The sequence below is a fragment of the Sapajus apella genome, unplaced genomic scaffold (genome assembly GCF_009761245.1).
Source record: "Sapajus apella isolate SASKATOON/1434 unplaced genomic scaffold, GSC_monkey_1.0 scaffold30, whole genome shotgun sequence".
Lineage (NCBI taxonomy): Eukaryota > Metazoa > Chordata > Mammalia > Primates > Cebidae > Sapajus > Sapajus apella.
Window position 1 is genome coordinate 19,537,926 of NW_022436970.1, and position 15,772 is coordinate 19,553,697.

Below are 15,772 nucleotides of genomic sequence, written 5' to 3' on the forward strand. Positions count from 1 at the left end.
TGCGTAATAGACACACAGAGAGTAGCTGGCAGGCAGTTAAAGTAAAGCCTCTGAAAAAGACCTGGGTTAGAGAAGTCACTTAGGCAGCATCAGCAGGTCTCTGGTAGTTAAAGCCAGGGGAGAAAATGAGATTACCCAGAAAACATCTAGAAAAGAAGAGGTCCAGCCGGGCGCGGTGGCTCACACCTGTAATCCCAGAATTTACAGTACGCTAAGACAGGCAGATGACAGGGACAAGAGATTAAGAACATCCTGCCCAACATAGTGAAACCTTGTCTCTACTAAAATACAAAAAATTAACTGGGTGTGGTGGCACACACCTGTAATCCCAGCTACTCAGGAGACTGAGGCAGGGGAATCACTTGAACCTGGGAGGTGGAGGTTGTAGTGAGCCCAGATCATGCCATTGCACTCCAGCCTGGTGATAGAGCAAGATTCCATCTCAAAAAAAAAAAAAAAGAAAAAAGAAAGAAAGAAAGAAAAAGAAAAGAAAAGAAAGAAGGGGTCCAAGAGATAACCCTAAAGTACTCTCAACAGTTTTTAGACAAGATGAGGGAGAAGAGCCAGCAGAGAATGCGGGAGTGAGAGGAGAGCCAGCAGGGCGGGGTGACAGAAGCCAGGAGCTGACAGTGTGCCTGGAAGGAGGGTTTGCTCTACTGAATGCTGCCAAAGGCTAGATAAGATGAGGACAGAGGTGTGGCTCTGATCAGCAATAGCTGGTAACCTTGGAGAAAGCAGTTTTAATTCAGGGGTAGGGGACATACCTGGTCAGCGTGTGTGGGAGTGAGTACTAGCAAGGAAGTGGGGACTGCAACCAAGATCAGATGTTCCCATAGTAAGTGTAGCTTTCAAGGGAGCCAGAGATATCAGGGTAAAGCTGGAGAGGAATGCAGGGTGAGAGGAGGGCTTTTGCTCATTTACCATGGAGGTTATTAGAGAATGCGTGTGTGGATGAGAAGAATTCGCTGGAGAGGGAGACGTTGATAGAGCAAGAGGGAACTGCAGGGATGAAGTCCTTGAGAAAGCAAAAGATGACCCAGAACACAAGAGGAGAAGTTGACCTGTGATTCAAGCCGAGACGCTCACACAGAGTAACTTATAATAGTAAAAATGTGGGAGCAACCTAAAGGTTTAACAATAGAAAAATCACTGTTTAAAAAGTGATAGCATCCAAAATCATGTGAGTCAGAGGTAGATGAAAAATGAGTGCCATTGTGTTCATACTTTTCAAGTGAACAGTAGCTATAGCAGAGCCGTTAGACAAAGAAAACCATATTAATGAAACACCTCCCAGTTTAGCTTCATAATGGCCTTTTGCATCGACAAAATGTCAAGTTATAAAAATCACTTTTCTGGGTTATGACGTATGTGAAAAAAGTGATGTACAAAAAAAATCTTAGTTTAGAAAAGAAAAATATACATCTGTCTGTACATGTACAAAAAGTCATGAAAAGAAATGCATCAAGACATTACCAACGGTCTGGGTGTGGTGGCTTACACCTGTAATCCCAGCACGGGAGGCCCAGGTAGGCGGAACATTTGAGGTCAGGAGTTTGAGACCGGCTTGACCAACATGGTGAAACCCTGTCTCTACTAAAAATACAAAAATTAGTCAGGCGTGGTGGTGGGTGCTTATAATCCCAGCTACTTGGGAGGCTGAGGCAGAATTGCTTGAACTCAGGAGATGGAGGTTGTAGAGAGCCAAGATCACATTCTTGCACCCCAGCCTGAGCAACAGAGCGAGACTCTCAAAAAAAAGACATTACCAGTGATTATTTTGTGTATTATTTGGGGTGACTTATTTTTAAATACTTTTTAAAAGTATCCAAATTGGCCATAATGAATGTGAATTATTTGTATTATCAAAGAAAAGATCATTCATATTATTGGTTTTTTAAAAAGATGGTACAGGCACGACATTTTCTGTTTAGGCCAGACAGCTATTTCCTTTTGCTTGATATATGCAAAAATGCCACAGGAGTGATAGTGTTAAGTTTAGGTTAATTCCACCTTGATTTGCTTGTCTTATTCTTACTTTATCTGTTTTATCTCCTTCATGGCTTTAGGCATATTTCACTCAGGGGCACGTTACAGCTTGTGCTCTTTCTAGGGTGCTGGGTAAGCACCCAGATCATTTTGAACATGTAAAGTTAAAAAGTAAATAGTCCAGCCAGAAAAGCCTAATGGGAACCTGCCAGATAACTCTACCCCAGTCCCATTCATCAAAGGGAGTTGACTGAATAAGAGGAGCCTGTACACTTACAGGAAATCCCAATAACATGTTTAACTAAGAAATTACAGTTTTAAGTAATTATAGTTTTAAGTAATTAAGCCATAAAAGCAGATCAGTTTTCTCAAGGATGAATATTGAGTAACTACTGGAGCCAGGGTAAGTAGCTTCTCAGAAACCTCATGAGCCCCAAGACAGAATCCAGGGCTGTTATTAAGAGAGAAAGACAATTGGATGCTGGGAGGTGACCCACGCTGACTGCAAACTGTGATCCAGAAATGCCGATCTTCTTAACCTGTAACCACAAGCTTCGTGGTAATATTTCCTCTAAAATAGGCTTTCGTTCATTTATCAAGTAGATATTAGGCACTCAGTAAGTGCCAGAAAATGTGCAAGAGGCCAGAGATACAATCTGATATACAAGACAAGACCCAGCCCTGGGGAAGACTAAAGAAGACACCACGGTAGGTTACGCGCTACCACAAAGGAAGTACAGTGAGCTGTAATGGAAGCATATAGCAGGATCCAGGCTTCCAGAAAGAAGAGAAATTCCATGGGTGGGAATTAGCATGGTGAATAGGAAATAAAAGAGTGGTCAGGCAAGGAAAACGTGTGTGAGAAGACCCAGAGAGGACCGTGAGCGCTTTCAGGACCTAGAGAACATCAGTAAGGCTGAAGTGCAAGGAGGAAGGAGTGGTGAGAAATGCAGTTGACAGGAAGGAGCTAGGGATTTGGGACTGGAGGTGACTCAAGATAGGGGGATCGGGAGGCTGTGACAGCATGACAGAGGGAAGGAAACTGATTAACAATTACTTCGGTAGCACAATTGACAGGACTTACCATTAATTGAATATGGTAAAAGCTTAGATGACCGACTAGACTTTTCTTTGCCAATAAAAGCATGAAATGCTATAAATATTCTTCGAATTACTGCTTTAGCTGTATCTCACAATTTTAACACGTTATATTTTCATTTTCATTCAGTTTAAAATACTTTCCAATTTCTGTTTAGAAGCTTATTAATTTCCAAGTATTTGTGGCTTTTCCATGTATTATGTCCTTCTCTTATTGCTATTTAGTTTTATTCCACAGTGGTATCTATTTTAAATTTATGTAGGCTTATTTTGTAGCCCAGTATATTACCTGTTATAGTGAATATTTTACAAGCTCTTATGAAAAACATGTATTCTGCTGTTGCTGAGTAAATCTATCCATAAATGTCAGTGAGGTCAATTTGATTAATACTATGTTCAAGTCTTCTATATCTGTACTGATTTTCTATCTACTTGTTCTATAAATTATTCGAAAACTAGTTTGATTCTTTTGAGGTTTACTTATAAGCTTTTTTGGGCCTAGAGTAGCCTTTATTCCAGGACTGATTTCACCACTTCTTCTAAGTCTGATGGTAGGGCTCACCTTGTTTTCTTCCTTTTTCTCAGGAATCACAATCTTGTTTTGCCCTATATTGAAATAGCTGCTTTCTATATTTTACCTTTTTTTTATGATTGCTTACAGAGGGAGGGAGATCACAGGCTGTCCTAATCCCTCCTGACCAGAAGCATGTGTACCCTCGGTAATGGGATCTAGAGTCTATGGAGAAAGCAAGAAGTCAAGGAGAGTTTTGAGGTTACTGCCAGGGGCAAGCAGGTGAAAGATGGTGACATTCATGGAAATGGCAAAAACCAGGGTGATAAACATGGGTAGGCGAGGGCATGCAAGAACTCCGTGGGCTTACTGCCGCATGTGTTTGCAAGTCATTAAAGAGGTGAAAGCAGCGGAGTTCTTCCCTTCAGTCTCTTCATTCCACTCTGGGCTACAGTTGCCATGGGCTAGTGAACCCTTCCCAGGGTAATCAGCAGTGGTTATATCCACTTACTTTAGAAGAACATTTTATTTGTGAAATTTAGTTGGGATAATCCTGACCCATATTTTTCTAAAATATTAGGGTTCATGGCCCAGCATCGGCACGTTTCTCAAAGGTTGGATTACCCTTTCCAACCCATGCAACAGATGAAACACCAGTGACCTAGTGCGAGTTGCATTGCCCCCAAGCCCAATTCGTTCCTTCCTTTTTTTCCCCTGACCTGGCCTTGACTTACGTTTCCTTCTCTCTGTTTTTCGTTTGCAGTGATCTCTCCTCCAGTGTGGAGAGGTGAAGAGAAGGCCAAGCCTCCAGGCTTCCTACCGCCTGGGGAACGTGTCTGGGGACTGCCTGTGGGGAGCTGCGCACCAACTCCACAAAAACAAGCAATAAAACACTTGCACGCTGTGGTCTAGATCCATAAGTGGGAGAGAAAATTGTTCTAAGGAATCGCAGTCTGCAGCAATGTAACTCTGACCACAACAATTACAACCTTTACTTTATTATCCAAAGGGGTTAGATCCTTGGAGCCTAGGCTGCATGATATCTTCTTCCCGGAGGAGGTGCATTCTCCACTGGGGTGATTTCCTAGAAGCAAGAAGGCCTCAAAGAGAAATTCAAGTTCCTATCCCTTAGGAGGCAGGAAATTGCACGAACTTTAAATTTACAACTTTTAAATATTCTCCTTCCTTAACTATATATACATGTGTGTGTGTGTGTGTGTGTGTGTGTGTGTGTGTGTGTGTGTACATGCATACCATTTATATATAAATAAAACCTTGGGATCTGGCCTCAACCTGTGTTTTATTACTATTGCATGATATGGAAGAAAATCCTATATTAGGCTGTGAGCATTGGCAAGAAAATGCGGATTTTGCTTTGTTTTCTATGAGTGGCTACAGCATAAAAATAACCACTGAATCCCAATGAGCATATATTGATATCTAATGCCAGCTCCTTTTTCTAATTATAATGGTCCCTGGAAAGTGTTGTTCAACTTCCTTCTTACAACACTGGAATCCTAGTAACTTTGGAGACACTGTGGTCATTTCTCCTGTTGCAGAGAAGTTAGAATACTATTTAATTGGGTGACAGCTGTACTCAGGAAAGGCCGTGCAGGTCCCTGCCTTGTAAGCCATCAATCAAAGGAGTAATTGACAAAAATATAGTGCACAAATTCTGGAGTTGGTAGTTTGAATTCCTGTAAGTCCTTAAAATCACAAATGTTAGGGAATTTGATAGTATTTAAAGAGAAGAAAACAGAACCTTTTTTTTGCCATTCAGAATTGTGTACTTTGAAAGAGGAAGTGGGGTGAAGAAAGGGGGATCGCGTGGGTTATGGCGTCCTGTGGCAGCCTGCAACAGCTGCAACTTAAAACAGCTGAGGGCACGTTTTATTCTCCAGGTTCTTAAAACCATGATCTCTACCCACACTCCCTAACCAGGAATTGTAAGCCACATCTGTCCCTCACCTGAGAACAGCACATTCGTGCCTCTGTCAACATCCTGAGCCCTGTTCCAGCAGCCACCCTTGCCTTGTACGTCATTCCTCCATCAGGCTCCAGTTTGGAATCGAGTCCTGATGTGACCACAACCTCATGGGAGATGCTGTACCTCCTCTAGTCACGCTCGTGACCCCTGGAAGCCTCCACGCCCCATGCAGCTGCCCGGCCCGGGCACCCACAGCCCAGCTTCCCTCCACATGCAGACCTGTCCTCCCTGACTGCTGGCCCAGCTCCTGCACAGTCACCTAGCAGCCACCAGAGGACCCGGCCAAAAATCACACAGGACTTTTATCCAAGTTTTGTAAAATAAGATCACTTATAAATGCCACCATCAACCACATTCATGGTTTCGACTTCATTTCTACCTTAGAAGTTCCCACCAGCTTCCTGCCAGGCAGTCTTCATCTGACTCCCTGACGGACTTCTGAGGATGTTTCTATCTGCACAAGGTAAGAGGTAGGAGCTGAAGAGTTTCTTCTAAGATGATTCTGTGGAAGAAAATCCAGAAGACAATATGTAGAAATTATTAGATAGGAGATTGGGCATGTGGTTGTATCTGTTGCCTCAGCCCCTAACAGCAGAGTTCTCTACCCAAAATGCAAAGAGCACTGAGGTTAAGAGAACCTGAGCCAGAGAACATGAAGGTATACCTGCTGACCCTCATTTCCTCAGAGCTACAGAGTTATAAGAGTTACATTTCCTGTAACCCAAAGTTACAGAAAATTAGGACCTAATCTACAGCACCCAGCCTTTTTGGGACCAAGGATTGGTTTCACAGAAGACAAGTTTTCCAGGGACCAGGGCTGGGGGATGGTTTGAGGAGGCTTCAAGTACATTGCATTTATTGTGCACTTTATTTCTATTATTATTACATTGTAATATATAGTGAAATAATTACACAACTCACCATCATGTAGAATTAGGGGGGCCCCTGAGCTTGTGTTTCTGCAATCAGACAGACCCATCTGGAGTGATGGGAGACAATGACAGATCATCAGGCATTAGATTCTCATAAGGAGCATGAAACCTAGATCCCTTGCATGCACAGTTCACAATAGGGTTCGCACTCCTATGAGAATCTAATGCTGCTGCTGACCTGACAGCAGGGGAGCTCAGGTGGTGATGCCAGTGAGGGGGAGTGGCTGTAAATACAGATGAAGCTTCGCTCACTTGCCTCCTGCTGTGTGGCCCAGTTCCTAACAGGCCATGGACTGGTACCGGTCCATGGCCAAGGGGTTGGGAACCCCTGATCTACATGATATATTTACACTGGAAAAAAATAACTTGGACACACAGCATAACTAATAAAGACTAACAAGTGGCCCAGACAATCAGTGCTCTGAGTTTAGTGGACGAAGAGAGTCCTACTGGGATCTGCCTTCTATCTGGGACAGGTAGAGAAGACACCTCTGTGAACTGCAGACTTGAGAAGAACCCTGAGAAATGGACAAGAGAGGCAAAAGAAGGACATTTGCAAATATCTGATGCTGGAAATTTACAGATGTGTTAGAGGGCAGGGAGTAGATGGAGGCCTTTAGGAGGCTTGGGATTTTATTCAAAATGATTTTTTCTTTTTTGAGATGATGTCTCACTCTGTCACCCAGGCTGGAGTGCAGTGTGGGATGATCTCAGCTCACTGCAATCTCTGCCTCCCACGTTCAAGTGATTCTCCTGCCTCAGCCTCCCAAGTAGCTGAGATTATAGGTGCCTGCCACCATGCCCAGTTTTTTTTTTTTTTTTTTGTTTTTTTTGTATTTTTAGTAGAGATGGAGTTTCATCATGTTGGCCAGGCTGGTCTTGAACTCCTGACCTCAAGTGATCACCTGGCTCAGCCTCCCAAGTGCTGGAATTACAGCATGCGCCACTGTACCTGGCCCACAATGATTTTATAATCACTAGGAAGCATCCAGTAAGTTTCTAAAATAAATGATAAAGGTGAGAAGGGAGACATGTATTTTGAGTTTCCCTCCCACAGTCGTGTGGCTGCCATCAATTCTATTTCACGCCTCTGCCACTTCCCTCTAGACCCAAGACAAGTAGACATCCTCATGCTGGGAGTAAGAGATGGCAGCAGAGGGAGAAGAAAAGAACACAGATTTCTTTCAACCATGGGAGCCAACAGCAGGGAGCCCTATATCCCCACTATCCTATATTCATTCAGGCAACAAACATTTATTGGGTGCCAGCTGTGTACAGATGTTTGCACATTGATTTATTATGGAATCATAAATCTTGGGTAAGAATGAACCTGAAATGTAGTCCAGGCCTTCAATGAACTTGAGTACAAATAAACCCCTGATGTCGGTGAGCTTCTAAGGCCACAGGAAGAGAAGAGAGTCTGTGTTTCTCATCTGTACGTGGCAGGCCTGTAGCCAGAAGCCCTGGGCCAGTGCATGGAGGCGAGTGGCTTTCAAGCTGTGTGTGGCAGTGGCAGTGGGATCATCTTCCTTCACATTTTCAAACTGAAAACACCACCATGTGGCATTGCTGGGGTTTGTTAAGATGGGAAACCAGCAATTCTAAACACTAACCAAGCTGTAGCAGCTCTGCATTCTCCACTGGTAGGTAAGGATTGTGGCTGGACAGTGGAGCCCATCAACACATGAACAATAAAACAGACCCCATGGTCACCTCTGACAGAGAATCAAGCCCACCAGGCATAAGTGGCAAGAGTGAGTCCTCTCCCTCAGCACTGCTTTTAGACAAAGACCTCTGATTGCCTGAGGTCACAAAGGCCGTCCTTGTCAGATACAGCTTCCAAGAGGCTCAACATCAGCTGAGCAGTGCCCTTGTCCTACTGCGGAGCTGCACCAGGGAAGAAGAGAGAGAAGAAATGCTGCTCCCCGCCATCCTTCTAGCCAATGGCTTTGGCTCTGGAGAACAAAGTAACAGGAAACCACTTGAAAATCCTCCTTGTTTATGAGGTGCAGTTCTTAATGGCCCATGAGTCAGGGCCCCCATCAGCATTGGGAGGGGCAGCTTGCAGACAGAGCTTTCTGTCTCAAAACTGTGAACATTGCCCCATCCAACTCCCTCCACCAGACGGGTGAGCCGTCCTCCTTATTAACATCTGAGACCTTCTCCATAACTTCAAGTTTTTAACAAGCTGTGTTTGAATTCTGTAAGACTCAGCCATATACATGTCAAGATGTAAATCTCACATTGTACCCATGGCCCTTCCTCTCCTGCAGAGCAGACCCAGACTCGCCCTAGGAGATTTGTGAGGTGTGTGCGTTGTGGGGAGGGGTGGTAGGAAAGTGGGGGGCAGGTGCCGCTCTTTCTCCTCCCCTCTGCTGGTTCACCCTCTGATAGGAGCCAGGGAGGACAAAGAGAGACAGAGACAGTTTATCTCTGACGCAACAGTCCTGGCAAACTGCTCTCTCTGGGTTGATCCTGGCTGCACTTCCAGCCATGGGTCTGAGGGTTAATGTGCAGGCTACAGGCCAGCAGCCCCATCCACCCAGCAGAGCCCTGGGCCCTGCTCCCAGGGTGGCTCGGAGCTTTCTCTGGCTCCTCAGGCCCTGCCTTTGGGACTGGAACCTTGGGTGATGGCCCTTGCTCCCCCTTCCTGGCTATCCCAGTACACCATGCCTGCTCCAGGAGCTGTGGGCAGGTCATCCTCCCCATGGCTGAGCGATGCCTCCCTAGGAAGGACATGAGGTGCCCTTTCCTTGAAGACGCCTGGGACTTGACGAGGGGTTCCCTTGGGTCTTGCTGCTCCTCTTTTCCCCACCCCCCCGGGGAGGTGCAGGGTGGGGCAGCCTCTCCCAGAACACACACACTCCAGAAGGACAGCTGTCCTCCACGTTGTCTGAAACAGCCTTGGCAAAAATCATAAAAGTGAGAAAATTATGTGTTGATGAAGGGTTGAACTCTAAAATATTTGAAGAGATTTATTCTGAGCCAAAAATGAATGACCATGGCCCATGACCTAGCCCTCAGGAGATCCTGAGAACATGTGCCCAAGGTGGTCAGGGCGCAGCTTGGTTTGATACATTTTAGAGAGGCAGGAGACATCAATCAAATACATCTAAGAAATACATTTGTCCAGAAAGGCGGAACAACTCAAAGTCTCAAAGCGGGGGTGTGGGGCTTCCAGGTTGTAGGTGAATTTTAACATTTTCCGGTTGACAATTGGTTGAGTTTGTCTAAAGACCTGGGATAGATAGAAAGGGAATGTTCAGGTAAAGATAAAGATGTAGAGACCAAAGTTCTTTTGAAGTCTTATGGTGGCTGCCCTTAGAGATAATAGATGACAGATGTTTCCTATTCAGATCTTAGTTAATCTCTTTAGAATTGGGAGGGTCTGGAAGAAAAAGATCTAGCTATACTAATAGAGATTCTTTACAGATGCAAATTTCCCATCACTTGCAGGCCTTTTCAAAATATGGCAAAGAAACATGTTTTGGGGTAAAATATTTTTATTTTCTGCCTTGTCTCATAATGTTATGCCAGAGTCAGTTTGGAAAGTAAATCACTATATATAGGGTTAAATAAAACCCATTTGATGAGAGTTTATGATTTGTAGGACATGACTCCTCAGACCCCTTAGATAGCAATGTGGGCAAGATTTTAAAAAATCAGAGTTCAGTCCTCATATGGCAGTGAGGGGGATCTGATCTAGCTAACCCCCAACTTGCCATTGGCCTTCAAGTCACCCTTGATTATTCCTGGACTTGGATCAAACTAACTTTGGGAGACACAGAGTTTATAGTGTAAATGATAACAGCCTTTCCCCAAACTCTGTCACCCACCATTGTAAAGTGAATGCAAAGCCACCAGGCTAAGCGATGAGAGGAGCCTGAATCATGCTAAGGTGTGGACATAAACATTACAAACCATTATTCCAGAGGTCACAAGATATGCAACTTCCCCAATGACTCCTGCAGATAACATCACTATTGTAGAACCTAAGAGTGGTCTTGCAAGATATATATATATACATTTTGAAACGGAGTCTTGCTCTGTTGCCCAGGCTAGAGTGCAGTAGCAGGATCTTGGCTCACTGCTACCTCTGCCTCCTGAGTTCAAGTGATGCTCCTGCCTCAGCCTTCCAGGTAGCTGGGACTACAGGCGCATGCCACCACACCTGGCTAATGTTTTTGTGTTTTTAATAGAGACAGGCTTAGCCAGGGTGGTCTTAATCTCCTGACCTCGTGATCCACCCGCCTTGACCTCCCAAAGTGATGGGATTACAGGCATGCCTGAGATGTCTTTTCAGGCTTTTTGTGCATGTCTGATGACTGAAGGCTCCACCTAGACTCACCAACTTCTCCTGCCGCCCCTGCAGAAGTGACTGATGGAGCATGAAGACCATTTCCCGCGGCCCTGTGATTGCACCCCCACACAGTCGGCAGCTAGCACCCATTGCCTAGCTACCACCACCATTCTTCCCCCAAACTGTCCTTGAAAGACCCTAGTCTCCAAATTTTTGGAGAGGCTGATTCAAGCAATAATAAAACTTCGGTCTTCCATTTAGCTGGCTCTACGTGTGTAAAGCTCTTTCTCTACTGCAGTTCCCCTGCCTTGACAGATGCGCTCTGTCTGGGCACCAAGCAAGGAGAACCCATTGTGTGGTTACAAGTGCTCCCCTGAGCTAGGTGGGGTCCACCAGTGGCTGCAATGGTGTCCTTCAGCACACCCCATGGGATGACATTGCTCCCAGTGGCTGTGGTTTTCTAAACAGAGTGGGGAATTCTTGGGGCCCCCAACTGTACCCCCAAAGGCAGCCGGTGTTAAGTTTCTTATGATTCCTTAAAACCCCTCCACACTGCTTCTCTAAGCATACATACGTGAATCGATCCATTTGTTTTCTAGTGGCACGAGAGGGATCCTGCACGCACAGAGCTCCGCATCTCACTTTTCCCGTAACTACATTTTGGAGAGCTTGTCATTTCAGCCTACAGGTGACAGCTGCATCCTAGTCCTTAATGTGCATAAAATACCATTCACCGCCACCAGCTCTGTGGTAGTGAAGGCGTGGTTGGTTCGCACTGACACAGCCGCAGGTAGCACCCTATCCTCATCCAGAGCACATGCTGCCTGCAGAGTTTGCTTCTGGTCTTTTTAATGCATGTGATTCTGCTAAGAGAGGATCCGCTTGATAGGAATTCCCTGACTTTGATGAAGGATCAGTGTTACTAACTCTGTCTAATGGTAACCCTTACATGTGTGCAGCATCTTACGCCAGACCAAGCATGCACACACCTACCTGCTGTTCAAACCCACAACACCCTGCCTGCCAGAGGACTTCCCTCCCTCACTACCACATATCGGAACCCGTGGGTGGGGGGCTTCAAACATCTCTGCATTTCTTACTGATGGCAGGTATCTGCGTCACCGCAAGTTACTGGTGGAATATTCATTCAGGTCTGCGGCAGCTTCAGCTCTCGCCTCCTCAGAAGAAAGAATTCAACTAAGGGGCATAAAGCAGGAAAGAGACCAAGAAAAGTTTCAGAGCGGGAGTGGAAGTTTGTTATCATTATTATTTGAGGCGGAGTCTCCCTCCAGGCTGTGGAGTGTAGTGGCACGATCTCAGCTCACTGCAACCTCCTTGAGGACAGAAAAGAAAGGAAGATTCACTTGGAAGAGACCCAAGTGGGCACCTGAGAGTCAAAGAGCCAGTGCCCCATTTCATTGTAATCCTAGGACTGCACGAGTTCGCCTCTTTCTGCTTCCCTCGGGGTGGGCTTCTCACCTGGACAGTGCCCTCCTTGCCCGTAGGAGGTGAGCACGCACCGTGTGTTTAGGAAGTCACATGCATGCCCCTCTGAGGCTTCCTTCCCTTTTCCCACGGAGAGCCCCGGGAAGGTCATGTCGGCATTTTGTCTTATTGTACATCCCCAGGGAGTTTCTTCTCCCTGGCATCTGCGTTCAATTAACACTTTAATGTTAATAGTTGTGGGTCATCAGGAGATTATCTCTCCTTGGTGGGCTGGCACCAGCTGCCAAATTCTTGTTTTTAGAGAGGCAGTGTGATAATTTTTGACCTGGCATTCCTAGTGGGTGGGAGGAAAGCCACTTCTGCCCAGCTCATGCCTGTCTGACGACCTGTAACATACTCAGGCTGGACCCTACAGCAGTTACAGCAGAGCTCTGAGCACGGGACCCAGGTCTCAACGTTGCCTTTAAAACCCCGGGTGATTGCAGAGGGCGGCCAAGGTTGAGAACCTCAAGGCCGTTCTGGAAATGTGAGCAGAAAGGCCAGACGGAAGGCAGTGACCTGACTCCACCTCATCTAGTGCATACAGGGAGTAAAGGTAAGACACTCCTGGACACGTCTGTCCCGTCGTGAAACTAACACAGACTTACCATCTGCACTCAGTCACTGCATTATCACAGTACCCTTCCCTCTTAGCTACTGCATTCTGACATCTGTGGAGTCCTCATAAGGGAAAGGGAATCAGGCTGGTGGGAACAGGGGAAAGCAGAAAGACAAAGCAGACAAGCTCTAAGTCTGCCTTTCTCTGGTCCGGGACACATAGCCCTCCTGCACAAATAACAGTCTTGCTGCACCTGACTTATTATCAAACACCTTGGCCGAGAGAAAAACGCAAGTTAGCCCACTGCAGCCTCAGCTTCATCAGTGCTGCGTGTAGCCCTCTGCAGCACAAGCCCCATCCTGTAAAGCCTCCTACGCCTTCCTCGCCTGGCAGGCAGCTCTTCTCTTGCTAATCTTCCCATTGCTTTCTTGCAACGTATTTCCCTACTTTTTCTAATAAATCCTCGTTTCTTTGCCTACAACTGTCTTGGTAAATTCTTTGTACCGCCCACACCACTGGCCCCAGAGAGTTCCCACCCACAATGCCACCCCCATCTCTCCATTGAAAATGCCTCTAAAGAGGCCACCAAGGCCACCTCACATACCCGCCTCTCAGCCCCAGCCATGTGGACTGACCCCCCCATGACATCAAGCGGGTAGCCCCCACCCCTCCTGCTGAAGTGCCTCCCCAGGCTGTGGGACACCAGCTGCCTTGGCGTCTTCTGTCCTTGGCTGTTCCTCCACGTGTTCCCATTCGTCCCCCTCTCCTTGCATGTTATGTTCCCAGAATTCTGTCCTCACTCCCGCCCTATCCAGGGACCTGGTTCGCTCTACAGCTCTCATTACCACTTATATGCAAACAATTTCCAGTCTATATTTCCAATGCAAACCTCTTTTCCTGAGCTCACTCCCGCTGATCATCTCTACATCAGTGCCCAGTTAGCACCAACGCTCGTCAACGCACGTGCCTGAGTTCTGACTCTCACCTGTTCGCCCTGATTTGCTCCAATAAGCTTCCCAGCTAGTTTACACATCTCTGGACTGGCCCCTGCAAACCTGATACATTCTTACAATGCAGCCTGAGTGCTCTTTCAGGATGTAATATTTCCATCTTCCAGATTCATAACCAGGAGGACTCCTCCAAAACTGTCCAACGATTCACTTGTTTTGGCTTAACCTGCAAGCCTCACTCCTCTCTAACTTCACGATTCCCACTACAGCCAATGGCTTCCTCTTCTCCCAGGCCTTTGTGATCTTTCCTCTTGGCCAGAAATGCATTTCTCAATGCGGCATCTCTCTAAAGCCCACCCCCGCTGCTCCCCGTTTTCTCACGTCCATGGAACTTGCATGCAGCTGTCACCTCACATTTACTTGGGGGCTCCACCTCCCTCCCAGGCCATCGACTCCTTCGGGGCCATTTTGGTCTTATTTCATTTTTTTTTTTTCAGTCCCAGCACCTGAGAAAATATTAAAATAACTTCTGAGATCCTGAAATGAATTGTTTTTATATATGCTATTTATTATTTGTGTTAATTCAACCAGCCAAAAGAAGTGCAGTGTTGCTTCTTACATGAAATTAGCTAGACACTTTTTATTGTTAGTTTTGTAGCCAGAACAATGATTGTTTACAGAAGGAACAAATACAAAAAGGATCTGCACGTGCAAAGTCACTGTTTCCTGCACATAACTCTCTGCATTGTCTGGGTCCTGAATTCATATCTTTCTCATTAATTGAGATTATAAATCAGATGTTAGAAATAAATATGTAGGCACACGCAAGGCCTTGCCAGTAAAATGTTAATCAATGGCCAGATACAAAGAGGTTAGGGAAGGCTTTACAATTCCTGGCTTGGAGTGTGATGAAATTTCCTCAGCCCCTTGGGCCTGCTGGGACCAGTGCGAAGCTGATGTGATGCCATGCCTGAGGCTGCCAGGAAAGCACCAGCAATGGGTGAGGCTGCAGTCGTACTTCAGAGAACAGGTAGGGTTTTGGAACCTGGAAATGCGGCTGCAACAGCAGATTCAGAAACTGGAAAATCCAACAGCAGGTAGGCAAATGGCTGGATGTACATGCAACTTCCCAGAGACATGTCTATGGCGTGGAGGTACCTGACGCTGCACAAGTCCATCTCATGTGTTGACTGCCCGAGGGCATAAAGGGCTGAGTAGCACCTGCGATGGGTCCCCAGAATCAATCCATGCAGGACCTGCTGTGGGTCCACAGGCAGAATAGGCCTGACAATGCCTTTGAGGTGCTCCTGGTAGATGATGCCAGCCAGGATGATGGTCCCCAAAGCACGGTGCATCCTCAATGACAGTGGTTCCTAAATCCATGGAGGGTCGGCCATTCCTTTGTCAGATTTAGTTTGGAAACCCCTAGCAGAATATAGTTCCTGAATCTGCTTTCAGTTTGAGGAAGCCAGGGTTGGGGCTGCAGCTTTCTGCATGGAGTTTGCGGACCACAGCCCATTTCTCCGCCAGGAAAGCAGTGGAAGTGACATAGCCAGGCTCGGTGAGGAGAGACGTGGTTTTGTTCAACTCACAAAGAGACAGCTGCCTTCCTCTCCCGGCTGGCAGGGCCAAGGTTCTCCAACCCTGGTCCTGGGGTGCTCCGTAGACTGTCCAGAGAGGTGACACTCACCATTCCATTCCTCCTCTTCACTGTGACAGAGTCTGAACCCGGGGAGGAGATGATGAACCTGTGAGCCTCACAACTTCTCCAGATTAATCGGATCAAAGCCTGCCTCATGGTGAAATGGGCTCTTCAGGAAGTGTTTGCTCAGCTCATTGTAGAGGACGCAGGTCCTGCCGGCTCTGTGTATCCTCTGACACCCACCAACAAAGACTTTCCTCTTGTTTTTCACGATCCCTAACCCTGGTCATCAATCTTTGTCTTTCAGATGTTTTCCTAGACA